General features: G+C 42.2%; 1 protein-coding gene and 1 long non-coding RNA gene across 2 annotated transcripts in view; one reads left to right on the forward strand and one right to left on the reverse strand.

Annotated features, from left to right (window-relative positions):
- LOC119652052 (alpha-2 adrenergic receptor) overlaps positions 1-25,928 on the reverse strand; it is a 343,866-nt gene that overhangs the window by 151,675 nt on the left and 166,263 nt on the right. The gene's annotated exons all lie outside the window — the stretch shown is intronic.
- On the forward strand, positions 20,948-21,684 carry LOC119651813. The gene is made up of 3 exons (XR_005249496.1): positions 20,948-21,065; positions 21,125-21,442; positions 21,510-21,684. It is a non-coding gene; the product is annotated as an uncharacterized LOC119651813 (long non-coding RNA).

The raw sequence follows: 25,928 nt of genomic DNA on the forward strand, positions 1-25,928 counted from the left end.
AACAGCATTGCTGGGCCGACTTGTGAGAAAGGCAAAGTCGTAGAGATGATGGTTGTGCCTTACTTACCGCCAATTCTGATGTAAATGCAGGCAAGCGCGCTTAGGATTTCGTGTCGCCACCTCTGCTACTTCGAAAATCCGTTATCTGGCCGCTTTGTGTTATTGTAGTCTCACGTGCAACGGCCTCAGAACTGAAAGCATCGGTTTTCTAGAAACAATAAGTGACAATAACAATAATAAAACTCTGCCGAAGCCGGTCCCAAGCCCGGTTGTGAAAGGAGGAGGGATGGATAGCTTCAGTCTGAATGGCTGTACGCCACCGCAGCGTCTCAGGGAGTAGGTGAGGAAATTGCAGGAACTTTGCAGTCTTGCAGATTACCCACTAAGGAAGCTATCTCAACAGCTGGCAGCTAGGGATAAAATGCACCACCAAAAATGAGAAGAAGAAGGAATTTAAGGGCCGGTACGGATAACCGGCGGGAGTCGTCTGACTTGGTGACTGGGCCGGGCCCTCGTAATGGACAGCACGGCGTCGAAACCGCTAGTCGTGGGGCGGTTCGGCGTCTAGGCGCCGCGACGACCAGGAGCACAGCTCCGCCTGCTGTAGCTATTTCGCCACAATCTGTGGCGACCACTTCAGCAGGTTCGCGTAGGAAGCGGATGAAATGGACTGAAGAAATGAACTTCTTCATCATCCGCTTCTACTACGAAATAACGGCGGGGGCAGGTACAACCTCTTACCGCCCCTTGTTGCACCAGAGATTCATCGAGCGTTTCCCGCAATTCGCGCACGTGACTGTGCAGCGAGTCGCAGACCAGTACCGCTTTATTACTCGCAGCGACACAATCCCGGCCACCATCAGGGAACGTTTTCGACTTGAGGTCATCGGGGAAACTGGTGACCGAGAGTCGATGGGGGCAGAGGCGGCGGCATCAACAACACCACGCCGCACTGCAGGCAACAGGTTCAGTACTCGCCGAAGCACTCTTCTCCACCGTCCAGCTGAGGTTTCCGCTGAGGTTCGGGACGAATTCCAAAGAGCGTGTATAGAATTCTCGGATATGGATCCTTTGCATAGATCAGGCATTTCCAGGCTCGATGCATCTCCAGCAACTCCGGGAATTCTATCTCAAATCAATGATGAGATTGCATCTCGACTGTGTGCTGATATGTCGCTGCTGCAACTACAATCACTTGTGTATTGTGGTGCAGTTGCGACTATCAGATTGCACGGTCAGAAGATTCGCTTTCGTGTTATTGGTTTGAGTGACAAAAGAGATCCACCATGGAAAATTCGTTTGGAACGTCGGCGGGACTCACTAAGGCAGGACATTGCTAGACTGATTCAGATCAGCACTGGCAATGCCAGACGGGTGAGAAATAAAATGCAGAGGGTTTACCGGAACTATGCCATCCACTGTGAGACACCCGTTTTTGAAATTCTGAACACACTAAAACAGAAACTTTGTTTCATATGCAGTCGGTTACGACGGTATGGCGAAAGTTATTCCAGACGTGTCTAGAATGCAACGTACGCGAGGAACCAGCGGAGCTTTTTCAAATCTCTCAACGAATCCCAACAGAGCGCCCAGACAACATAGTGCTCGGTGACGGAGGCGAAAGAGTATTGGGGTGGACTTTGGGAGTTACCTGCCCAGCATGCTGAGTGGATCACCGCCGAAGGCACCCGGCATGAATTTTCCGGATGTTACCGAAGAGGAAGTTCGACGAGCCATAAACATCTCGAAGAACTGGAGGGGCCCAGGTCTGGATCGGGTGCAGAATTTCTGGTATAAGAAATTTACCAGCGTACACAGTCAGTTGGCACGCAGTATAAATAAGGTCATGAGTTGGCCGGAGGAATTTCCCCCTTTCCTCACCGCGGGGATTATCTACCTTATCCCTACACGGTGCAGGACCCCGCAGACACAAGACCGATCACTTGCTTACCAACCCTCTACAAATTCATCACGTCCATTATTAGTGGAAGGATCAATGCGCACCTGGAGACCAACAACATTCTGTCCGAGGAGCAGAAGGGCTGCCGAGTTGGGTCAAGGGGTTGCAAAGACCAACTCATTATCGACTCGGTAGTTGTAGGACAAGCAACTAGAGGCCAGAGAAACCTCTTCAGTTGCTTTATCGATTATGCCAAGGCTTTCGACAGCGTTCCGCATACCTGGCTAAGATGATATCCCACATCTGTATCGCATTGATCCGAAACTAATAAAGTTTTTGGCGACAGTCATGGAAGGGTGGCATACCACCTTATCAGTCCGTACATCTGAGAGTGCTAATACCTCAGAGCCCATCCGTATACGGAGGGGCATCTTCCAGGGGGATTCGTTGAGTCCCCTTTGGTTTTGTATGGCACTAAACCCCCTTTCATGGCTACTGAATGATGCTAGAGGGCATGGTTATGCAATAAAGTATGGCCTACGTGCTAAGTGCGAACTGCCACACTTGATGTACCTAGATAACATCAAGCTGTATGCTGGTACTGACAACCATCTTAAAAGTCTGTTGCGAATAATCGACATGTTCAGCCGTGATATTCGGATGGAGTTTGGATTAGACAAATGTCGAATCCAAGCCATCCGCAAAGGTCATCACGAGCCGCATGCAGGACATAGCATTGGTGACCTCCACATCGAAGCTATGACCGAGACAGACTTCTACAAGTACCTAGGAATTCTGCAAGGAACCCATGCTCGAGTTGTTGATCTGAAGGATGCTCTGCTGTCCGAATTCCTGCGGCGCGTAAAGCTGGTGCTGAAATCGCATCTCGCGGGGAAGAATAAAATAAGCGCGTTGAAAGTATTCGCTATCCCTTCAATGGCTTATGCATTCGGAATATTGCCGTGGACGAAGACCGACCTGGAAAACGTCCAGCGGCGGATACGGACCACTATGTCCAAATTCCGAATGCATCACCCAAAATCTGCCGTGGAGCGGATGAACCTGCCTCGTGACATCGGAGGTAGGGGCGTGGTTGACGTGGCGGCACAACATCATCGCCAAGTCGACTCGCTGCGCGCTTATTTTTACAGCAAAGAGCAGGCGAGTCCCTTGCATGCGGCTGTCTGTAAGGCAGACTGTAGACTGACTCCACTTGAAGGATCGATCTTTCAATCCTCTGAGTGGGGTGAAGTCGGACGAAGAGCAGATCGATGAATGGAAGTCGAAGGCAATGCACGGTAAAACCGTGAATTGTCTTTGGCAGCCATTTGTCGATTTGCATTTGTCAAACAGATGGCAGTGTGCTGGAGAGCTCTTTGCTGAGACGGAGGGATTCATTTGTGCCATTCAGGATGGCGTGGTCGCCACCCGAGCTTATAAAAAGCTCATCATGAAAGAACGGGTGGAAAACGACCAGTGCAGAATGTGTGGTTCGGCGTTAGAGACGTGGAACCATCTCATTTCTGGCTGTACTGTTATGGCACCGGTGCAATACATCACCAGGCATAATGCTGTATGTAAGGTTATCCATCAAAACCTTGCATATAAGCATGGGCTGATCACGGGAACATGTCCAGTTTACCGATATGAGCCGCAAGCAGTGCTTGATAGTTCTGCTTACAGCATGTATTGGGACCGGCAAGCCATTGGCTCAGGAAATCAAAGAAATTTGGCGTCTCGAGCGGGTGGTTGTAGTTCCCATAATATTGTCAGCTACAGGTATTGTACCTAAATCCCTGACGGCTTCCCTTGATGTCCTGGGACTTTCGCACAGTCTGGTTCAAACCATGCAGAAGTACACCATTCTGCATACGTGCTCGATGTTGCGGGGAGTACTCGACGGATTCTCCCACTGACCTACCACCGGCCACCACCACCAGTGCCCCTTTAGTTTTTATGTAGGTAGGATCGTCCGAGCCTAAATGTTTGGCACTTAGTGCTAGTATTAGGTAAAATCCAGCATCTGTCGAGATTGTGATAACTTGGAAATAATAATAATCGTTGGCACAACAATCCAATTGGATCAGGGCCCTGAAGTGTGTTGGAGCACTTCATTCAAGACCGTAACTGTACACTACATGATATATACAGAACCCTGTGGGAGACAATGTGGTCAGCATTGCGCTCGCCCGAGATTATATCCTGATTTGACTCAGGTACTCATTCACAGTTCAGTTGACTGGTATCCGACGTCAAATCACAATACAAATCCCACTCCCGCCAATGAGATTTGAACCGTGACCTTCCGTACGACAGCTTTGTGCTCTAACCACTCAGATATCCTGACACACCGGAAACAATAAGCCTTCTTCTTTTTGTTCAGCCTTTGTCCCGTTCACAAGCGGGGTCAGGTCTGTCATTAAAATGTACAGCACCAGTTGAGGCAGGCTGATATTGAGGTGCTTGATGCACTAGGAACGTATTCGGGTTCAAGCCTCAAAGCGCAGCCACTCGCTCCCGAACCAATTCTTCAATTGGTGAAGTGAAATAATCGTTCATCGCCCTAGCATCGTGCGTGGAAGGATGATCTCAATAAGGCGACGTTGGTCGTGTGAAAAGTTATCTCGATGAAATGGCATGTCTTTAATTAAACAAAATTGGAAACGACCAAAAGGATGTCCGAGAAAACTAAGCGAAATTTTAAAGTATAGCATTCATCAAAAAGCCATTCCAACCTCAAAAATTGTATTTCATCAAAGATTCATCTCATCCGTCACCTAATCCCAACTAAGAAGAAGAAATATTCAATTTTTAGGGTTTTGTTTGCATAACAAAACCTTATTAAAATCAGTTCAATGTCTCCCCGTCTGTCTGTCTGTCCGTTTGTCTGTCTGTTTGTCACACACACTTTTCTCAGAAACGGCTATACCGATTGACGCGAAATTTGGTAAGAAGGCGGGAACTGTGAACGCCCAGATATGCAGTGAGTGATATCCTTCTACGTTGAGATTTAGGGGATCCCCATACATGTAAAAGGGGAGTGTAAATTTTTTTTTCACCAAATATAGTCATGTGGGGTATCAAATCAAAGGCCACGATTAGTTTTGAAGCCGCTCCTAGTTTGGAGATTTATTAGAAAGGCAGGGAGTGGAAGGGGTGGAGAGTGATGACTTCCGGACTACCCAACCGGAAAATCTGAAAAAAATCATGAATGACTCTATATGGTGTGCAGGTCTCAAAATACTCTCCGTATCGGTACCTGCCAAATTAAGTTAATACTAGTAATATTTTTGGGAAAATTGAGTAAAACCCCTTTTAGTTTTATCCCAGAGTTAGAAAAGTTGGTAGTAGTATAAAATATAATAATAATAATAATAATCGTTGGCGCAACAATCCATATTGGATCAGGGCCTTGAAGTGCGTTAGAGCACTTCATTCAAGACCGTAACGGTACACTACAGAACACTGTAGGAGGCAATGTGGTCAGCATTGCGCTCGCCCGAGATTATTACCCTGATTTGACTCAGGTACTCATTCACAGCTGAGTCGACTGGCATCCGACGTCAAGTCACGATACGAATCCCACTGCCACCAGCGAGATTTGAACCGCGGCCTTCCGTATGACAACCCAGTGCTCTAACCACTGAGCTATCCGGACACTAATAAAATATAATATGGAGCATATTATCCTCAAGTTTGATCATACTATTAGTAACAAAGTTACAGTAGTTCAAAGTTGTCTTTGCCGTGTAAATTTACCACCCGAAGTATTAAATCTGACATGTTAAATGCATATGGGCTATGTACAAATGCACTCAAATATACTCACAGAAGAAGCAAATAAAACCTTTCATACCTGAAGCGCCCAACTTCCGGTTTCCCGACTTGTTGATTTTTTTAATTGAAGAGATAACCATATCACATAAAGATAGGGAAGGACGCTCCTCAGAAGTTGGTACGGTAATAGCTTTAACATATAGCCGCAAAATCCCATACATCAGGAGACTTCTAGAAGGTAATCAACTATGAGACAGTAGGTCTCAAAGACAAACACAATACACAGTACAATCTAGTGGTATACTTGCTTCTGGGGAAAAGGGGTAAAATCTAGAATTTTGAAAGATGAAGTCAAGTAGTTGGAACCTAGCCAGGAATAATGTTGAGGAACTATTGTACCTCTACCTTGCACATCAAAAGAAAGTTGTGAGTCGAAATAGGATATCTTCCTCTGGTAGAAAATGTCGTGCCCCACGTTGGGCGCCATTTGGAGCGATGATGAAGAACACAGGCACAGTCAATTTGACCATTTCTTTAGGCTTGTGGGATCGGTCTACGTGCAATCCACTTATCTGAAATCATGGTGATATCGAAATCTGAAATCATGGTGGTATCGCTTTGGAATATCAAAACTTGAAAATGTCCACCACGTTGATATTTAATCGGCAGAGATTTTAGATTTTACCAAAAGGGCCCCTGGCTCATTCTAACATTCTAAGTGAAGCATAAAGCAGAAAGTTGAAAATTTTGGGGAAAACACTGCTCCCATTAACAGTAAAGGGAATGGTATATGTAACACGAGCATTGCACAAATGGAAAAATAGAGCATTTAGGTATTCTTAGGGAAAAATCGACAAACATTCCACACCTGAAGTCTCTGTTTCCCGGCTTATTGTATCAAAAGCCTTCGCCTTTATCCTGTATTCCGTTTCCGTTAGAGAGAATTATCTCAGTATGGTGAATGTGACAATAATTGAGCGAGTACTCATAGAAACATTAAGGCCTATATTAGGGAATCCTCGCAGGAGCACTCTCACCGTGATCATCAAAATGGAACTTCAGTACCAAAACAAACCAATAATTACTAGGCGAAATCGTCGCATTTAAGCATAATAGAAGTTTTTCTTTTATAATTGTAACTTTTGTCATGTGAGAAGAGGGTAAAAGAACACAAATGATCAAAAGACATTCCACATGCGTTCACATTACAACGATTGTGCTTTCAGGCATTGTGCTCGCACAACATTCCCATCAGTTCGTCATTATGGTTTCTTTCCAAATTGAAATGAAATAAGCGGCTGCATAAGATACGAACTCCTCCCAAGGCGAATGAGGACGTAATGTTGACAAGAAAGACTTAAAGAACATACAAATATGTGTACATACAGTACAACAGCAACGAGGCCAGGACACACTATCGCCGCGTGAGCAACACTGCAGATGCCAAACACAGTACAACAACTACAGTTGGGAAAAGGAAACGCTGAAAAGGATTTTCTTATGAAAGAAAATTACATCTCATAAATTCGTTTCAAGTTAAGCGTTGGATAATTCATCAAGATTAGAATTGCTCCCGGTTTCATTTGGCTGCCGTGTATATGAGGGTGAGCGCGAACAGCACAAGTAGCTTAGAGAAAGTTGTCAGGACGAAAGCAAATAGGAAAGTATGAGGTGCCGGCAAGTTTTCATCCGTTTGTTGTATTGTGTATTCCTTCTGTTGTTGATCCCACTTTTTTTCCCAATTTCTCTGTCGCGAATTCTATGTTATGTATGATCAAGGAAATTCGTTTGGACAATGCAAATGTTAACTGAGTGTGTTGATGTGGCAATTGAGAAGGACATAAATAAACAAAAGCGTTTCCTCTTGTTTTTTTCCCGCTTTCTGTTTGCTTCTCTCAGAGTTAATCTATTTGACAAAGCAATGTTAACTTTCTATTTATCCGTGTGGGTGTTTCGCTGGTACTGTTTCATTCTTTGCTTCGCATTGCTTTTGACTTATAACATACAAACACATACTCATACGTATTATCACGGGATGAAAATGAAATCCACGGCTTTCTGGGGTGAATTCAAAAGTGGGTAATGTACGTTTTAGAACGAAAGTATAATATATGATTACATTGAAGCTCGCTCATATTCACCGGTTGGTAAACTCACCTGAAAGGAAAGAAAAATAAAGCATAAATAATAGATTCAACGTAATTTGTTTTATTTATATTTAATTTGCAAATTGTGTGCGAAAGACTTTGGTGGCTGCAGCTCTTGCCAGAGCTTTAAGTAGTGACTTTTTAGCTTGCTTATAAAAGCGGAACGATGCATTTTAGTAATGAGTGGATGTTAAAAGAGCAGCTTCTGCTAAATTTCCAACATTAAAGCTTATTGATCAATTGGGTGAGCTGTCAAGTTTCAAATTATAAAGGTATTTACGCTATCCGCCATGTCCCGTGGAAAACTGTGTTAAATGGTAGTTTATCTACCATATGTTCTCTGCGTTTACACCTTGATGCTGTCGATTAACCAGTGGTTTTCTTATGCCGCTTCGGGATGAGTACAAGACTTGCATCTTTCAACCACTTTCTAAGGTTTTGTGTAAATTAAAACCTTATTAAAATCGGTTAACGGTCTGTTTGTCTGTCTGTCCGTCATACGCGTTTTTCTCGGAGACTGTAGCAGTCATTTACACCAAATTTGGTGAAAAGGTGGGAACTGTGAACGCTCATGCATACAGCGAGTTATATCGTTTTACGTCGAATTTGAAGGGGGTCCCCATATATGCAAAAGGGGGATGTAAATTTTTTTTTCACCAAATATAGTCATGTGGGATATCAAATGAAAGGTGTACTTTCCAAAACTAGTGCTAGTTTTGATATTTGTTGGAAAGGCGGGCAGTTCGGGGGGTGGAAAGTGATCATTTATTTAACGGGGCCATTTTCAGAAACAGAAAAATCTCAAAAAAATCAAGAGGCTGCCATTATATGGTGGCTAGGCTTGAAAATACCTTCCATACCAATATGCCTTCAAATAAAGTTAATAATAATATATTACTATAATTTAAGTAATTGACTGCAAAACCCCCTTAAATTCATCCTAGCACCAAGAAATATGGAGCAAATTTGGTGGAAATTGCACCATCACAAACAAATATAAATAATATAAATAGGTCAAAATTGTCACTTCTTTCGAAATTCAAGATTTTGAATGTCAATATCACCCGAAAGTGAATATTCTCACATAATATATGTGTATATTACATGTTACGTACTAATGGGAAAAATTCACACTCAAATGTCTTTATAAAAGAAATACACAATACCTTTCGTTTCTGAAGCGTACAGCTTCCGGTTTCCCGACTTATTTATAGCAGTGCTTGCTTCGAATGAATAGAATCCGCGAGATGTTTTGTAACAAAAATCACCGTTACGTCATCGGCGTTAGCCACTATTGTGGCTGCGCTAGCAACTGAGGATACCATCATACATGATGTTCCATAATATCGGTCCCAGAACAAAACCCAGTACAACATCAGTGTGTATTCTCTGGTCCCATTGTCTGTGCTGCACCAGAGCTTTCTATCTATTAAACAGCTGTAGACAAGGGCATTTAAGTAACTGGGTACACCAGTCGCCCCCAAAGACTTCCTTATAAGATTCCAACTGGTCGAGTTGATCGCATTTTGCACGTCAAGGGTAATCACTGCGTAATTCTTGCTAGTCCCACCCCTTCCATGAATGGCATTTTCAGGCAAGGCAGTGGCCAGTTTGATGGCGCTGACGGTTGATCTGGCCGTACGGAAGCCGAATTGATGGTCTCATAAGCCTCCTAGACTCTCTACAGCCGGGAGTAATCAATTGTAGATTATTCGTTCCAGCAATTTCCCATAGACATATAGGCCTGTGGGAAGATGGTTAGCAACAACCCTAACCTTTATCTTTTCCATCTCGCAGGAAAGATTCCATCAGCAAGCATGATTTAATCAACGCTAGAGATATGTTTAGTCTCGACTTAACAGCCAGCTTAAGGGCTTCGTTGTGTCCGGATAGCTGAGAGGCTAGAGCATAAGGCTGTCGTACGGAACGTCGCGGTTCAAATCTCACGGGTGGCAGTGGAATTTGTATCGTGATTTGACGTCGGATACCAGTTGCCTCAGCTATGAGTCAAATCAGGGTAATAATGTCGGATTAGCGCAATGCTGACCACATCGTCTCCTACAGTGTACTGTAATATCCAGTAGTGTGCCGTTACGGTCTTGAATGAAGTACTCTAACACACTTCAAGGCCGTAATCCAATTGGATTGTTGCGCCAACGATTATTATTAAGGGCTTTGTTTGGTATATCGGTGCTTTATTTTCTCGCAACATTACCGGAAATCTCCAGTAGTTGTTTCGTCGTCATTGGGGACTGCAGATTGTAACCAACCAACATCTGGCAAAAGTCACATCAACCGTCGTTGGTCAATATGATATCTAACTGCGAGAAAGCCTACAAAAGGCAACACCCTCTTGCATTTGTCAGTGAACTTCTCCATTCCTCTTGCGTCCAATATCAATCTGACCGCATGTCCTCAAATGTACCCAACATCAGACTTGGAGAAGCATAGTAACTATAAATGTACAATATATGCCGTCTATTTTTGCCCATATGAACCCACTTGTAGGCTGCCTCATACATTCCTATATAGCTTGGCCCCCCATGCCTACAAAGCGCCTCTACCTGTAGGAGCGGCGGCCCATATACTATTGTGAGTGTTTCTATAAAGTTTACTTATTATAGACACCTCCGATTCATGAGTGGTCTGCGATAGCAGGCCTTGAGTGACCCTAAAGGGATTGAGGTCGATTTCGATTTGCATTTAGCGCCTTTTTGAACTCGGGACACTTACCGGTTCCAGCAACATACTCTCTGTCAGGCACTCCTTTTTTTCACAAAACATGCATTTGGGATCCTTCGTACATTCCTCAGGCCTGTCTCTCCGTAACGTCTGCGTCTGTCAAACCGATCAACCGATCGCCGGAAGTACGAACAGGAGGTATGTAGAGGCCTTTCTAAGGGTCACAATGGAGGCCTCTTGCAAATCGCGCAGCTTGAACTGCTCCGTTAAGGCAGTGCAGACTACCGCCTTAGAAGCAATCCCATCTGAGTCCTTGCTTCTGTTTCGGCTCTCAGACATCGGCTCTCTTTAAAACTTCTTTTTACAGAATTTTGTTGTGCGGAATACCCAATGAAAGGGCCCGGTTAGTATTTTTTCAAAATTATTTCTGATATTAGGTGAAATATAGGGGATTGAGGGCTCAAAATATATGCCTCAAAAAGTGAAACAGGTCTCGTTCTCAGAACCTATCCACCCGCAAAATTTGAAAACATCCCTATGATTCATTTATACGAAATCTAAAATATAAGATGAACAAAAACCATTCTACCCGAAGCGCCCCGGTATCCCGATTTGTTTTTTCTCTACCCATTCACGTTGGTTGGATGTCCCCTGCGTTATGGTCGAAAAAGTAACTTCAATTCCGGCAGCTCAACAATTTTCGCCCCAAGCAAAATGACTCTTTTAGGTTGAACTTCTGTTCCACAGCCTCCATTCTTCTTTCCGCATATTTCGAGACATTAACGGCTTTGCTCCGGCCTGTCTTGGATATTGGAGGAGATTCCGTAATCGTTGAGCTTCTATCAAATAGAGCCTGCTCTCGATCTTCAGGGGCCTCTTCTAACCTCTTATGCTCGCGCGCAGTTGGTGTCACTGTGGCTTTTAACGCCTACTGGGGCCTCCCTGGGGCACATCCTTCTGCGCTTTTGTTATGGGTGTTCTAAGGAGCGGGAGTCTGCTTGGCCACTCCCAAAAGCCGCCATTACTGCGGTTCTGGGTCCCTGCACCGTAAGTTTATATACCTTTTCTTCGTCCATAATGGTTTGTTATTATGGGTGATCTTCCCATAGCTAGTTTTATTCACCGGTTGGGCATTTTCCTCCCATCTATCCTACCTGCGCATAAACATGCCCTTGCACGTACACCGCCGCATATGTACAAGTACATATACATACGCATCCGCCGAGCACTTCCTTATCCGCACGATGAGACGCGCCTGACGGGAGACCTGGCAACTCCTCACAAGCTGTCTGTCTGCCCGTCCAATAGTCTGTCTGTCACATTCATTTTTTACAAACGGTTACTCCTATTGATACGAAATTTGGTGGAAAGGTGAGAACTGTGAATCCCCTTGCATACAGTGTAACACCTTTCTACGTTGAGTCTAAGGAAGGGAGGGTCCACATACATGTGAAAAGAGGGTGTCAAATTTATTTCTCATCGAGTAAAGCCATGCTGGGATCAAATTGAAGGTCACGATTAGTATCATTCAAAACAGACATTAAAAAAAGTACTATTACGTTGTGCCAGCACATCGAAGCTTGAAGTTCACTTTTAGCAGAAGCCCCTCCCTTCTAGAATAGAAAGAGTTCTCTGGCCCAGGAAATAATGTCCTTGTTCATGGTTGGCAAGGAATAGTTTGCGGTGACTGACCGATTCGTCGTTCGGATCGGACTGGGTGATCGTGAACGTTATGAAATACTTCCTTACAGAAATCGGCCAGAATGTATGGATGGTAGTATATAGCAGTATATACTATTGTTGGGCCGAAGATATGAAATTGACTAAATGCGTACAAGTTACCAAGGGCATGCTTTGTTGGGTTTCTATTTCCAAGTAAAGATAGGTAGGTTATGGCCGGTAAACTTTTGGACGACCTGTCCTGAAAGGAATGTCGGAAGTATTTTATTGCCAGATCCACGGCTAATAACTCACGGTCGTAGGTGGTGCAGTTACGTCGACGTGGTTCAGTTGGTTGGGAGAGAGGCTTAACAGTTTCCAGATGTGGATAGCTTGCACCTGCTATTGCTTGATGACCTCAAATGCCTGAACAGCCTCTAGGGAGAGGCGGACAAGTACACTTTAAGTGAGCCCTGTTGGATGCCATCAGAAGTTATTAAATGGCGGAGAAGTTTCGTCTACGATTACATTTCTCAACGATGAAAGGTAGATTGACCTCAAACAGACATTGAAAATGCACTAAATGCTTTAAATGCTCGGACTCAAAGGACGTAGCCAGAATATTATCAAAATAAACAAGAAAAAGTGGAGATTTCGGAGTACAGAGTGGAAGATTTGCACAGTACAAAAGTCATCCTAATAAATTCGAACAAGTGTGTGTATTGTCCGGGGGGAGCTACAGGAATCTAGTAATATTCCTTGAATAAGTTCCAGATGGAGAAATTACAACAGTTTGCGATAGAGAGAGGCGACTATCAAGACACTCAGGTTCAATCACATGTACTCTAGAAGGTACGGGAGTGCCTTGATACATAACATATGATAGACTTGTATAATATGGGATCCACGCCATATTTGGTTACAAGGCAACAAGCCAATATATGAGCTAGCCAAGAAGCGAACAGAAAAATGAATGTCTGTGGATCAAAACCCTTCTGTAGAATCGTAAAGCAGTTTGGGGCCATAAAATTCACGACGGAATAGAACGCCATATGTAAGCCCCAAACGCTGAAAAATACGGAGCATCCTAAAATTTCTGAGCGTTACAAAATGAATTGATGTAGCGTAGATAATGAATACCCGATAACCACCAAAGAGGCGGAATATATCTTCAGGACGTAGTGTTATTACCACCGCTCTCAAACTCCCATGGAATCTTTCGCTGCGGAAAGTGGACTCTTCCCATCACATATGGAATTCATTAGGAGTTATTGAGCAGTAATTTAACATTTTAAAGCTTAATACGCAGTATATGCCATTAATTCCAATGAAAAAGGCTATAATAATGTCCGGCTGACAACAATCTTGCATGGAGCAAACATTTTGGTCCCATTTCATAATTACGGTGTAACTCAATAATTTGTTCTGGATGAACGTTCAAAACAATTAGCAGTTGAAGCGTGTGTATTCAGTAAAATTTAAAATTTTTAATAACGTCCTATTGCAAGAAATCCTGCTCTTCCAGGCTGTGACAAACACGCATACGTAGCATTTGTACATCATTTCATGCCCATTGGGGAATAAATCCAGTCTAAGCACTTTCTAACTGCCTGCCAGGAGAATAATCATTACTTAAATATGCTAATGTACGTATAATCCTGCAGATATATTGTCCACAGAGAAATGCCCATTTGAAGTAATGTATGCCGCTTGAAACACGGTCAACATTTCAGATTTTGGATCTTACTCTGGTCGGTATAAAATATGCGATAGCATGGACACCATCTGTGCTTGTTTTGAAGGTTGAAGTGTTACAGTTTGATATAAACTCACATATTTATGTATGTACATATGTACTCCGAGGCGAACGTGTGTACACATATAAAATCAGTCCCGTATGTGACCAATTTCGATTTAGTACTTCTCGATTATTGCTCTAAAAGCTTGACCCAAATATTTGGACCCTAATAATTCACCCTCGACCATATAAGGATGAGCTCATACAATTTACTCAATCCAGACCCTCTCCCGTACATTTGGAAACCATGAAAACATTTGGGTTTTCTCTCACCATGTGTCGGGTATTTATTACGTTAGGCCGTCCAACATTTACACCTCATAAATATTCGTCTATTTCGTTTCATTTTCCCGGAAAAAAATTCTCACTAGAATGATGGCGCGCAAAAGAACAGCATTTTTCCTTGCCATCCTCGTTGCCAGCTTCGTTTATTCATGTCCTTCATCTGGCTTAACCTACTGGTATTTTCAATTTATATTCGAATTGTGAATTCCGATTGCCATTGACCGGGGGAGGACGAGCAGAGAGGCGGGGGCGGGAATTAATGCTCTAATTTATAATACCAATCAAATGGGTATTGCATTCAAGGAGAATTAGAAGCTTAAGGACGATTCTGAGACTAGGGCTAAGGGAGAAATATGTGACACCTGAGCGTAATTACGATTGGAAAATTGCTATTTGAGAGGAAAAGGTAGTCTTATGTTGCTGTCAGTGAGTGGAATGCATGTTGATAATACACTTAAACAAATGCCAGCCCAGGAAAGGACGAAATTGCTTTGATCATAGGATAGATAGCAAATAATATCTGCTCTAAATTGATTACTCTGTATATGTTTCCGAGTCCATCTTTTGTTTGAAATGGTTGGGTATACTGTAGAGAAACTAAGGTGAGTCGTCTATTGTGAAATTATTCCATGGGATGGGTTGTAAAAGTTTCCTTATATACGTATTGGCATTCATATGAAGTGTTGAACAGAAAGGCATTGATCAGAAACGAAAGGACTAGCATATTTGATATTGATAGAGAAGAGTAACGGATTGGAAAAGGAGCAATGAAAGCGGTTGGACTCCTTTTACAGTTTCTAAATATACGCCCTTCCAATAGGTCCGCAATCCAAGTTTATTTGCCGAAAAGCGCTACAATCCCAGAACTCTTCAATTTCTAAAACCGAACTTGTGTTGACCACTGAGACCTCCCAGCATTCTTTGATTTCTGAAACCGAACTTTTGTTGACCACTGAGACCTCCCATCTATTTGGAGGTTTTTTCAGATAGTGATTTCCTTATATGTACGTCGCCTTTGGGTAAGCAGCTGAAAATTTTGCCGCGTCTATATGCTCTACATGACCTGTCAAATGGAGCTTTTCAATCTTAATATATTTATTATATTTCTCGTAAAATATCCACTCTTAAGCCGCTCATTCACGTTTAGTTTGGCCTGTCAGTTACTCCTGAAGATCCCGCATTTGACGGGCGGCCGTAACATGAATGGTATGCAGTTGGCCTGTTAGGTTAGTTGCCGGTACGTGAATGGTGCTTTCACCTCAAGTGGCGACCGGGTGATATTGTGGTCTCTTCAGGTGTAACTGACAGGACAAACTGCATATGAATGGTGCTCTTTACTGGGCTTAAGAATCTCTTGAGGATTCCATGTTCAGCAGCATCGATTTCTTGCTCTCCGGCCTGGTTCAATGAAAGTTTTCCATATTGTAAACTTGGTTATCTTGTGTACATTTTTTTAAGAATTGGCCAGCATGATCCTTGTGGGAGTTGTACTTAAGTACAGTAAACTGCCGACTTGTTTAAAGTTACAATCATTTAGTGTCGCCGCTTGACTAATTTGCGCCTTTCTTTGGGTGTGTCATGCTTTTGGATTTCTTCTCCTTTGTGCTTAAGCAACTTTCCTCGCGCTTTCGCCAAGTTTCTCCACGGGCTCCTTGGCGCTTAAAATGTGCCAGGATATTAATATCGTTCGCTTAGGCCACTATCTGGGATGATTTGAGTTTTAGGGTATCATTTAGATCCACTGGCATTTTTCATATTATTTACTCCATAGCGATGTTGAAGCATGTTGGGGCCACCCACCACCCATGTTGTTAAGTGATCCTTCGACCTGAGTACCTGGAATTAGTTTTGCAGGATAATTGTTCTATATATAACAATTTGAGTATTTCCGGACACCAGTGCAAATGATAAGCTAACAGTAATGGGACAAATATCATCACTCTGTGAAAAGATCAAGTAGCTAACACTAAACCAACTCGGTCATTGCGGGGATAGGTGTTTTATAATGATGGATTTCATTTTCCTAAAATTCTCGATATGCCGATGTTAGTCGAGTGAACTAAATCACAGAATTCGTAAATGTCTATTAACTTCTTACGGTCTCCTGATTCATCATCGATTATACCGGCTTAATATAACAGGCTCCTTAAAAATTCCAGACCTGTCCTTAGGATTCGACAGCTTTGTCTTTCTTAACACGCATTGGAAACTATAACTGAAAATCCTTCGTTTTCCATATTTTGTTTCATAAACTTTACTCGCGTCTTTCAACGCGTTCCACCTTCATCTCCATTTACAAAAACACACGAGGGTTGTTCAAAAAGTAATAATAATGATACCCGGGACGGATATTGGGTTGAGTACGGTGATAGCAATGTACTCATGCTTTCATGCTTTAACCTACACGTGCAATTTCAAGACGACCGGTGCACAGATTGGACGTGTATGACAGTTTTGGCAATACGTGTTTAGTACTCACCTCGGGGAGTTAAAATGGGTGATGGGGTTTGCTTTAATAAGGAAGATGTGGTTGTCCTTGCTGAACTTCGCAGTGGATTCGTAATAAAGAGCCATCTGCGTCACTTAATTTGCTTTACTATCGGTTAATGGGAAGATTCCCTCCATAGCCTAGGGTTTGTTGATGTTTTCCCGCACAGCATTCTATATATGATTATTTCGAAAACCTGCAATCCGTACCCCCTTAGATAGCGTTATAGATCGCTCGGCAGTAATAATAATGGTGCAAGGTTTGGGCATCTCTGCAAATTTTAAGACTTCGCTATCAGCGGCACATTGGTTGAATGCCACAGGGTTAGTTTATTTTCAACTAGCGGGAACAGACATATAATCAAATGGGCGATCAGTCACTGGACTTGACGGCTTCTGCTGAATTGTTTAGTGCACCTGCTGCAGACTCTGAGCTGAGTTGCTACTTGCACTTGCTCGTAATCGAAGGGATATGGGATATTTCTTAGCGAATGGAGGAAAGAGATGATCGTTAAGAGAGAAGGACACTCGTCTTAAGTAACGACTATGGATATTTTTGTGTTTCCGCCGTTGCAACAACTTTTTCTTTGTTTTAAATGCATCAACTAACACCTCGAAAATCCAGTTGAAATAGATAGGGCTGATAAGCTTCCCTAACCAACCACATTCTAGGTGTTATGAAGAATTATGTAAAGTTGTGATTTCCGATCAATTCCTTTTTCATTGATTTCGGAGGATGTGGAGCGCATAATGGACTACGATCTCTTTCGTCAAAAAACTCGAAGAAGCTGATAACATCTGTTCGCTTTCTTACTGTGTCATGGACCTTGGCTAAAAGGCTCTCGATTTGGAAAAAGAGGCAAGTATAATCTGACTAAAGATAAAGTCAAGGTAATCTTGTCTGACACAACGAGGAGTTGCGGCAGTAGCCAGGTACCAGTAGACATATTCATTAGAAAACGGAGGTAACAGTGGCTATGTTACACTTCACGAAAGAGCGATAAGTCCATTTCTGATTAAGTCAAGCAAGAGAATCGACTATCTAATGCAAACAATAAAAATAATATGAGTTGGCTAATGTATTCTCGAAGAAGTGAAGATTACAAAGTGGTTCGCGGGCCCTACGCAATTTCAGCAAAAACTGTAAAAATAAGGAAAACCGCTTCAAACGCTCTCAACGATCAAGAGAAAGACTTGACTTACAAAAATAGCTCTCCACGTTTAGAGGATTGAGGCAGAAATCGATCAAAGAAGCAACAGCAGAAGCTTTAAAAACTTCTGCCAGGAGGCTGATGTAAACCCAGGGGCATAGTCAAGAGAGTGACGATGCCAAAGTAAAGGGGGAAAAAGGTAAGTAACCACTCCAATAATACAATAGTGGACACACTGTTCCCGCAAAGGTAGAGCATTATCAATGATGCAATCTAAGCAGTAAATTCAGAGATCAGTGTATAAGGAAATTAATAGCAAGATAGCGCTGTGACATGATGGCATTCCCAAAAGAGCAGAAAAAGCTAGACGGTAAACATATTTATACAAACCACACAAAAATGCTTCGACCAAGAGATGTTCCCTAGAAAATAGATGTTAACGAAAAGAAACAACAACAGCGTTTACTGGAGGCAGCTGAAAAATGAAGAGCTCTCTTTACTCCTCTGATATGTAGTTTGAATTCAAGATAGGCCCTTCACCATGGACGCACTAAAGTATTGGTGACGTCGCAGCTGTGTCAAAGAAGGTGAGAGGTGGCGCAGGGATCCAAGGAGCCCTGTGCAGTGAGCATATTGGATGAAAACAATGTCTTCAATTGGATAAGTTGGTGGTCCATCAAAAGGTCTCTCATCAGAATGAATAATCTGCGATTGCTGAGAAACATAATAACTATCTATTTCGTCAACAGGAAACGACCACACCAAATGAATGAAAAATTTCCACCGAGTGTCAAAAAGCGCCCCTCAGGGAACGGTGGTAAGCTCTGTTGTTATGTCTGCCCTTATAGAAGGTAAGGGTTTCTTCGACGATATTATGGTAGTGACCGTTTGCAGAGCATATCCACTATAGCGAGACGACAACAAATGGAGCGAATTCGGAAGATGAAAGGTTCCCTTGAAGCTTCTGGAGTAGGATCCGCGGATTAGAAAACGGAAGTCATTGTAATAGTAAGCCAAGAGTGCATGGAATAGATCAAAATACGAGTTGGGAACTAGACCATAAGAAGCAAAGAGGCAGTTAAAAACACGGAAGTAATAATCAATAAGCGACTAAAATTGAAAATGCATGTTGAATTTGCAGAGCTATTGCGGTTACAGCCATTACTCTCTCGAGCCATTTGGCTGGCCTTGCTTTCTGCCTCTACTATATGGACTTCAAAATTAATAAGCAAGGAAATAACAAAGAGCTCATCGCGACCATAGAAAATATGTAACCTGGGGGTGATTAATTGATTTCGAACGATCTTCGACAACGGTGCGTTAGCCGAAGCACGTTTGTTATCGGTAGGCAGCCCAGAGACTGTAGTCACGAATCTAGAGAACGATAATTAAAGGCTATGTCAAAATTGCTAATACTGGGGAAGAGGGTGTCAGCATCCAAGTTCAGGTGGCAGACCCGATGGAACATAAACTAATTTCGTCGCTATGGAGACTGTAGTCATCTGGCAATGCAATTCTTATCTGGGTACGGTAGATACCTTAAGTACCGAAACAAATTATGTCATGTCGAAAAAACAGCATTTCCAATTTGTTTAAGCCAAGAAGAAGTCGCAGAACATACAATATTCTTTCGTAGGTGGAAGACGAACATTCCGAATCACATGCTACAGGTGGGAGGCAGATGGTAGGTTGTGGAGATATTTACAACAAATGTCCGTAAAGCGGAAAGGAAGAAGCGATAGCCACGCAAGAATGAGCACAGAAAAAATGCATGTATTAGATGTACTCGGTTGATCCCCATCTGAGCTGCAAACGCAGAACTGCAGGCGGTGTCACAAGAGTCACCGGTTGCGGGTAATGACATGACCTATGACTATCGCAAACGAGCAGAATGTTTCCTTTTATGTCTGTTTCCTTCGACGGGGGAACAAATTTTCTTGCGAAAGCGGATCTAGCGCTATTAATGCGTCGGGCAACATCTAGTTCGGTGCACCGTCGGCAGAAACCAGGCTTTCTTTATATACCAATTGGTCGACGATTTCGACGATCTGCCCATTAATGAAGATAGGAAGATCACCCAGAGAGAGAAGTTTACTAGCTGGGAATTCTTAATGAAGTCTTCATTCATTCGAAGTTGTATTAAGATAATATGTGATTTTCCCAGATACTGGGCCCCGAAACTAAAATTTACTTCATCCACTAACAGCAGCATTGCTGTCATCGACATAATTTTGGATGATCGCTTGGAGCCAGATTACTGCGACCTCACCAAATCAAGTCGGGGAAACAACAAATTAATAAATGAGGAGCAGAAGCTATACAGGACAGCTTATAATTGATACGATATAGATAATGACCGCATACCATAGTGGTTATCACAGTACGGCCGATGTAGTAGTGCTCCGCAAGAAAGAACGAGGATGCTTAATAATCGATGAAACGGATGGTTTACATATAAAACATTGCATTCGGTAGCCTCGCCAGGGAGTAATAGAAGACTTCATTATTCTCGTAAACACTGTGAGACCTTTTACAAAGAGGATAATTAACGGCAAAGACGCTTTCGTGCGTTTCTCCGCACTAAACTTGAGCCGTTAGGTTAGAGCCTTGCTTCAAATTCTTCTTTGAGTTTTTCGAGTTGAGTTTTTCGGAAGTTTTCCTTTTATCAGTAGATCATACAGTGAGGATTCGTTATTCCTCTATGACGCTTTAAGGTCAGCAAATCACGCAGCCATCGATCTCGTGGAGGTGACAACAACTTAGGGCGTGTAGATACCCGGCGTACTGTAAAAAACAAGCCGCGAATCGTCTGAAACATAAACCGGTACTTCGGCTCACTAGTTGAAACAAAAGTAAATCGATGAAAGGCAAGAAGACTGTATGCAGGAGGTTCAACTTCGAGCATATGCTTTCAAATTTTATGAAGAAGGAAAAGTCTTGCATACGTTCGATGGCGGCGGGGGTAGCTCCATCAAAATTCCGCGCATAAGAGTTGGGGTTAGTGCCGTGTATGTGATGTAGTGCATTAATGCGCGGCTACGTGGTTGCGAGCGCATAGCTGTCTATCTTTTCTATGGATTGAATATCTAAGTACTCCTCTTGGTGAGGATATCAAATTATGTTGATGCAAACTATTCCAACAAGGGAATTTCATGCCGTATTACTTTGCGAACCAGAAAGTATATCATTTATTAAAAATATCTTTTCATGAATATCAGATTAAAAGTTTATTCAACAGACAAAAGCACCGAAGTCAAAAACGTTAACTTTCAAATCACTTATATGGAAAAAGATTTCCCCAGAAGTCGCTTCATTTTCGGAACCAAATTCGACCTGGAAAATATAGAAACCGACGGCAATTGAAAATCCTCAAAGAAAGAAAAACCTCGAGAAAAAACAAGACAATTGAAAGTTGTCCTGCATTAATAATTTCCTTTGGCTGCTGAGCACTGATATACAGGAAGAAAGGTCCTTACAACAATAACAAATAAAACGACGAATGCTGTAATATTGGAGGTTTTTGGAAGCTGCAAACCATTTTCTCTTCCTTACTTGGGTTGGCATCAATATTTTATTTGTCATTCATTCATTTCCCCTTTTTCTGTAAACCAAACCATGTCTAGACTTTTAAGGGTCATTGATAACGTCCTGATTGTACCTCTCCACAAAGCTAAATGGACACGAGGCAGGATTTCGGGAGGATTGTTTTTGCAATTTTCGATGTTTCGTTGAATATTTAATGGGGTTCGGACTCCGGAATATTTTTTTGTGGAATGATAGTGTATTCAGTTTTTATAAATGCAATAACGATGAGTAGAAAAATCTAGAAATGTAGCATTTTAGATTTATCATTCATAGCGACCCGAATGATATAGGACGAAGATAAGTAAAAGTCTCCTCCAAGTCGAAAAAATTCCTTTTTCAAATGAGTGAAGAGGGTAACCATTTGCATTAAAGTTTCCCGTATTTCATGTCTTGACGTTCATGACTGCATATTTCTACTGGTCGCCGTCCTTTCACTGGCTCCAAATCCAGATATCACTCTTCCTTATCAGGAGCTCTGATAAATACTTTAATATGAAATCCTGACAACACTATGGTGAAGTACGCCCACCAGTGTTCACCCTGCCATATCTGCTTCGCGTGCTCCATAGGACGGCCCCATCTAGTGCCACTTTGTTGTTTCTGGAGACTTTTGTTTTTACTTAGTCGAGTGGCTCGCGTACATATATCTCAAATGTAAAAAAAGAAAAATTCCCCACATAAAAATGCAAATCGCGTAAATCCCAAAGGATCGTATAAATAACCCCAGCACACAGTAAAATTTCCTGCTCAAGTTGAGCAGAGTTCAGGATTAATAAGATGACTGCGTGACTATGTATTAGTCAACTGGGGTGGGAGGAAATATAAAATGTTGAAAAAAGGAGACGTAATCAAATGCACGTAGAGCCGTGGAAAATATTTCTAACAATTTAGGTTTTAATTTCGGGAAGTGAGCGACGACGTTATTCGTTAAAAAAATTACCACGGGGTTTTTGTGTTTTTTAATTCTATCATGCTCGTTTCGGTAATTAATTCTACTGAAAGTCAAGTGGAGATAGTTTGGAGTGGTCTTTTTGACTTTGGGTCTAGAATATTCATATCCGCTTTTGGGATGGCATTATGCAGCGAAGGGACATTTATGATAATATTTACTAATGGCTATATATGTTGATGGGGAACACGACGTTATCTTTACTGAATTGTATCACAACCGAATTGCGCAATTGCTGGCCTTTTTACCGCTCAAGAAAAGGGAGAAAGAATGGTAAAGTTACAAAAGTCTGGATTCTTGCAGAAAATGTAGGGAGCGGTCGTGGGTAAAATCCTAGATAAAGCTATAACTGTCAGGTTATTATTTTCAACATGTGTATACCTTATAGAGGAGGAATTAAGACCGCACTTTTTAGTTCTCAAAAACCAACTAAGAAGTTCAGAAACATTGAACGTCCGAGATTTGTTAGGTGAATGTTCCCATTTATCCATTAAGGATTGTCAATAGGAGCTCAATAGTTTGCGAAAACAAAGTCAAGTTCATTGCGGCACATTGTAAATGGCGACGGGAAGAAAGCGGCGCGGTGTTCCCCAATCCGAAGTTCACGAGTCCGACTACGTGTTGTAGCAAACAAAACTCTAACAAGTCGAGAAACCGGACGCTTAGGTATGGAAGGTTCTGTGTATTTCTTTTAAGAAAGACATTTAAATATACATTTGTTCCATTAGTACGTAGGACGTAATATATGCATACATTATGTGAGAATATCCACATTCAGTCTTTGCAAAAAGCGACAAGTTTGACCTATTAAAACATTGTCAGTAATAGTGCGGTTTTTACCAAACTTGGTAGGATCATGCTCTATATTATAGCCTGCATTGCTGCGTTTTCGTGGTGCTAGAATGAACTTAAGAGGGGTAGGGGTTTTGCAGCTAATTACTCAATAATATAGTATTCTAGTAATATAATATTATTAACTTTATTTGAACAGATATCGGTATGAAGGGCATTTCAGTTGAGCAGTTTCTGAGAATGGCTCCGTTAAAGAAATGATCACTTTCGATCCCGCGCACTCTCCCCCTCTCTAACAAATGCCAAAAGTGAGCCCAGCTACGTAAAGTACTAACCTGTAAACTACAGACCATTCATTTGATACCCCACAGGACTGTATTTAATAAAAGAAGTGTGCAACCCCCTTTTCATGTATGTGGGCCTCCCTTAAATTCAATGTAGAATTATGTAACTCATTGTAAGGGTAAGTGTCCACAGTTTCCACCTTTTTATCAAATTTGGTGTCAATCGCTACAACCGCCTCCGAGGAAAATGTGTGACGGACAGACAGACAAACAGACAGACAGTAAACCGATTTTAATAATTTTTTGTTATACACAAAACCTTAAAAATGAATCCACAACGGTCGATAAGGAGTAGCTTTGATGAAAGAGCACATGTTGCATCTCTTGAGGAACTTAAAGGAAGCGCTTTTAAGAAACAAGTCCCAGGAGGACTTAATCTAGGGGCTCCAAGCAACCAACGCATCTCTTGGAGCACATAGTAGTAGAACCCGTAATGAGCTCATACTCAATCATTACTAAAACCTTTGAAGACTACGGCCAAGAAAATCCTGCTTGAGAACAGTAGCAAGTCCTTCATTTACACCCTTTCGTTCAAGACGACAACCAATCTTATCCACCGAGGTCTTGATGTCTCGGCTTTTCTTCGAAGAACATACTAGAATTTGCTTTGAAAAAATTAAAAACAAGTAAATATTGCAAGGCAAGGATTACCAGCGTGTAAGTAACGCGGCACTCAATTGTTACTTAACCTAATGTTTCATCAAGTATAACTAGGTTCAGGTTCTGGTCAAATGCTCCAAAAACTGTAGCAGACGATAAAGTGCATTAGTTGTGTCAGCAAAAGACCGCCTATCAAATTATCGTTAGAACGGTGATGAAGAGGACTGCTCAAAAGCATGCACCATCCTTACGTCCCACTTCCATTCACTAATTCGAATATGGGTATTATTAATAACCCGACTTATACACATCCGTCCGTGACATTTAAAGACGCCGGGCGAGACACTACACCATCCGTCCAGTCCCATCTCCTAAACCCCATCAACGTATCTAATCTCCAACTTCTCGAATTCGTCAAGAAATCGCGAGAGTTGTTGCCAATATTCAATGGACTGGAAGGTATCCTGATATTCATCAATGTACGTTAGGATCGTCGAGTTAAACTCCTTCATCGGCCGAGCTTCGAGTTACTTTTTGACAAACATAAGTCCCACATAGTGCTCTTGTGCGAAATCAAGCCGCACTATAAGTGTAAATGCATTTTTCCCAAGTCCAACTCTTCCGTACTGACCACCGAGAATTCAATCCTCGCCCAATAAACCCAAATCATACCTCACCTCTCGGTCCAACAAATTCTAAAATTCAAGGAAGATACTTTCTCTACGTATAGGTACCCTGCACATTTGCGTCCAAATTGTCGCAACTGAGATCAGCGAATCAGTTTCTCTATTCTAATCGATCCCGTGTTACTAACATACCAAATCCACACAAAACCTTTTCATATATCCCCTCAGTCACTTGGATCATATCCATTTTGTCGCACGGAACACAATGGTGTCGATAGTGACGTTTGAAAACGAGAAACTGGTGGGCGACGACATAATCCCATCCATTTTCTGAAAAAGACTGTGCTGCAAACATTTCCACCCTTATTTCCCTACTAATTGGAGAAGTGCTCGTTTAACGACTATCCCTAAAAAATTAAAGAATAATGTTTTTCATCCCGACAGCTAAATGAGGATTTCTTTCTCCGCCAAGATCTTCGAGCAGATTCATCATGGACGACCACTCTGACTCTAATTACACAATTTCGAAGTTTTAATTTTTCAGCCGATTTAACCATTGGTTGAGCACGCACTTAACCTCTTTAAAATGGATATTCTTCTCAGTAATGACCAGACGATTCTAACTATAGCCTGCCTTCTAGACTTCAAATAGCAATAAGGACGCGCGTTTGAACTTTTCGAAATTCTCGACTTCCATCCGCACCTATATAAGCCATTCGTTAGCTTCTTGGATGGGCGGATATCCCAGTATCCAACAACACCTTTCATGGCCATAAATATGTCCAGCAGGTATTTCTCAAAGTTGTCCTTTAAGCCTGCTTCCTCAACCAAGTTCTGAACCTAATTCCACCAAAGCCCCGCAGTACGCGGATGTCCTAATCCTTTACACGTCCACCAAAAACATCTCCCTTAGTGAAGCTAATTTGGATTCCAATTAGAATAAGCTTTGCCGTTACTTTGTCTATTATTAATTACTCCCCAATCATCAGAAAATTGAAATAATTGAGTTTCGCGGAAGCACGAGGGTTATGCCAACAATATAGAGAGACTTTGCCGTCCTTTCCCTCAAAATCCAGGATATACCCATTCTTACTTGGAATGAAGTCACCTACCTAAGGGTGACACCACAATGTCGTAGAAAGTTAA

This window comes from Hermetia illucens, chromosome 3, assembly GCF_905115235.1.
Source record: "Hermetia illucens chromosome 3, iHerIll2.2.curated.20191125, whole genome shotgun sequence".
NCBI classification, from domain to species: domain Eukaryota; kingdom Metazoa; phylum Arthropoda; class Insecta; order Diptera; family Stratiomyidae; genus Hermetia; species Hermetia illucens.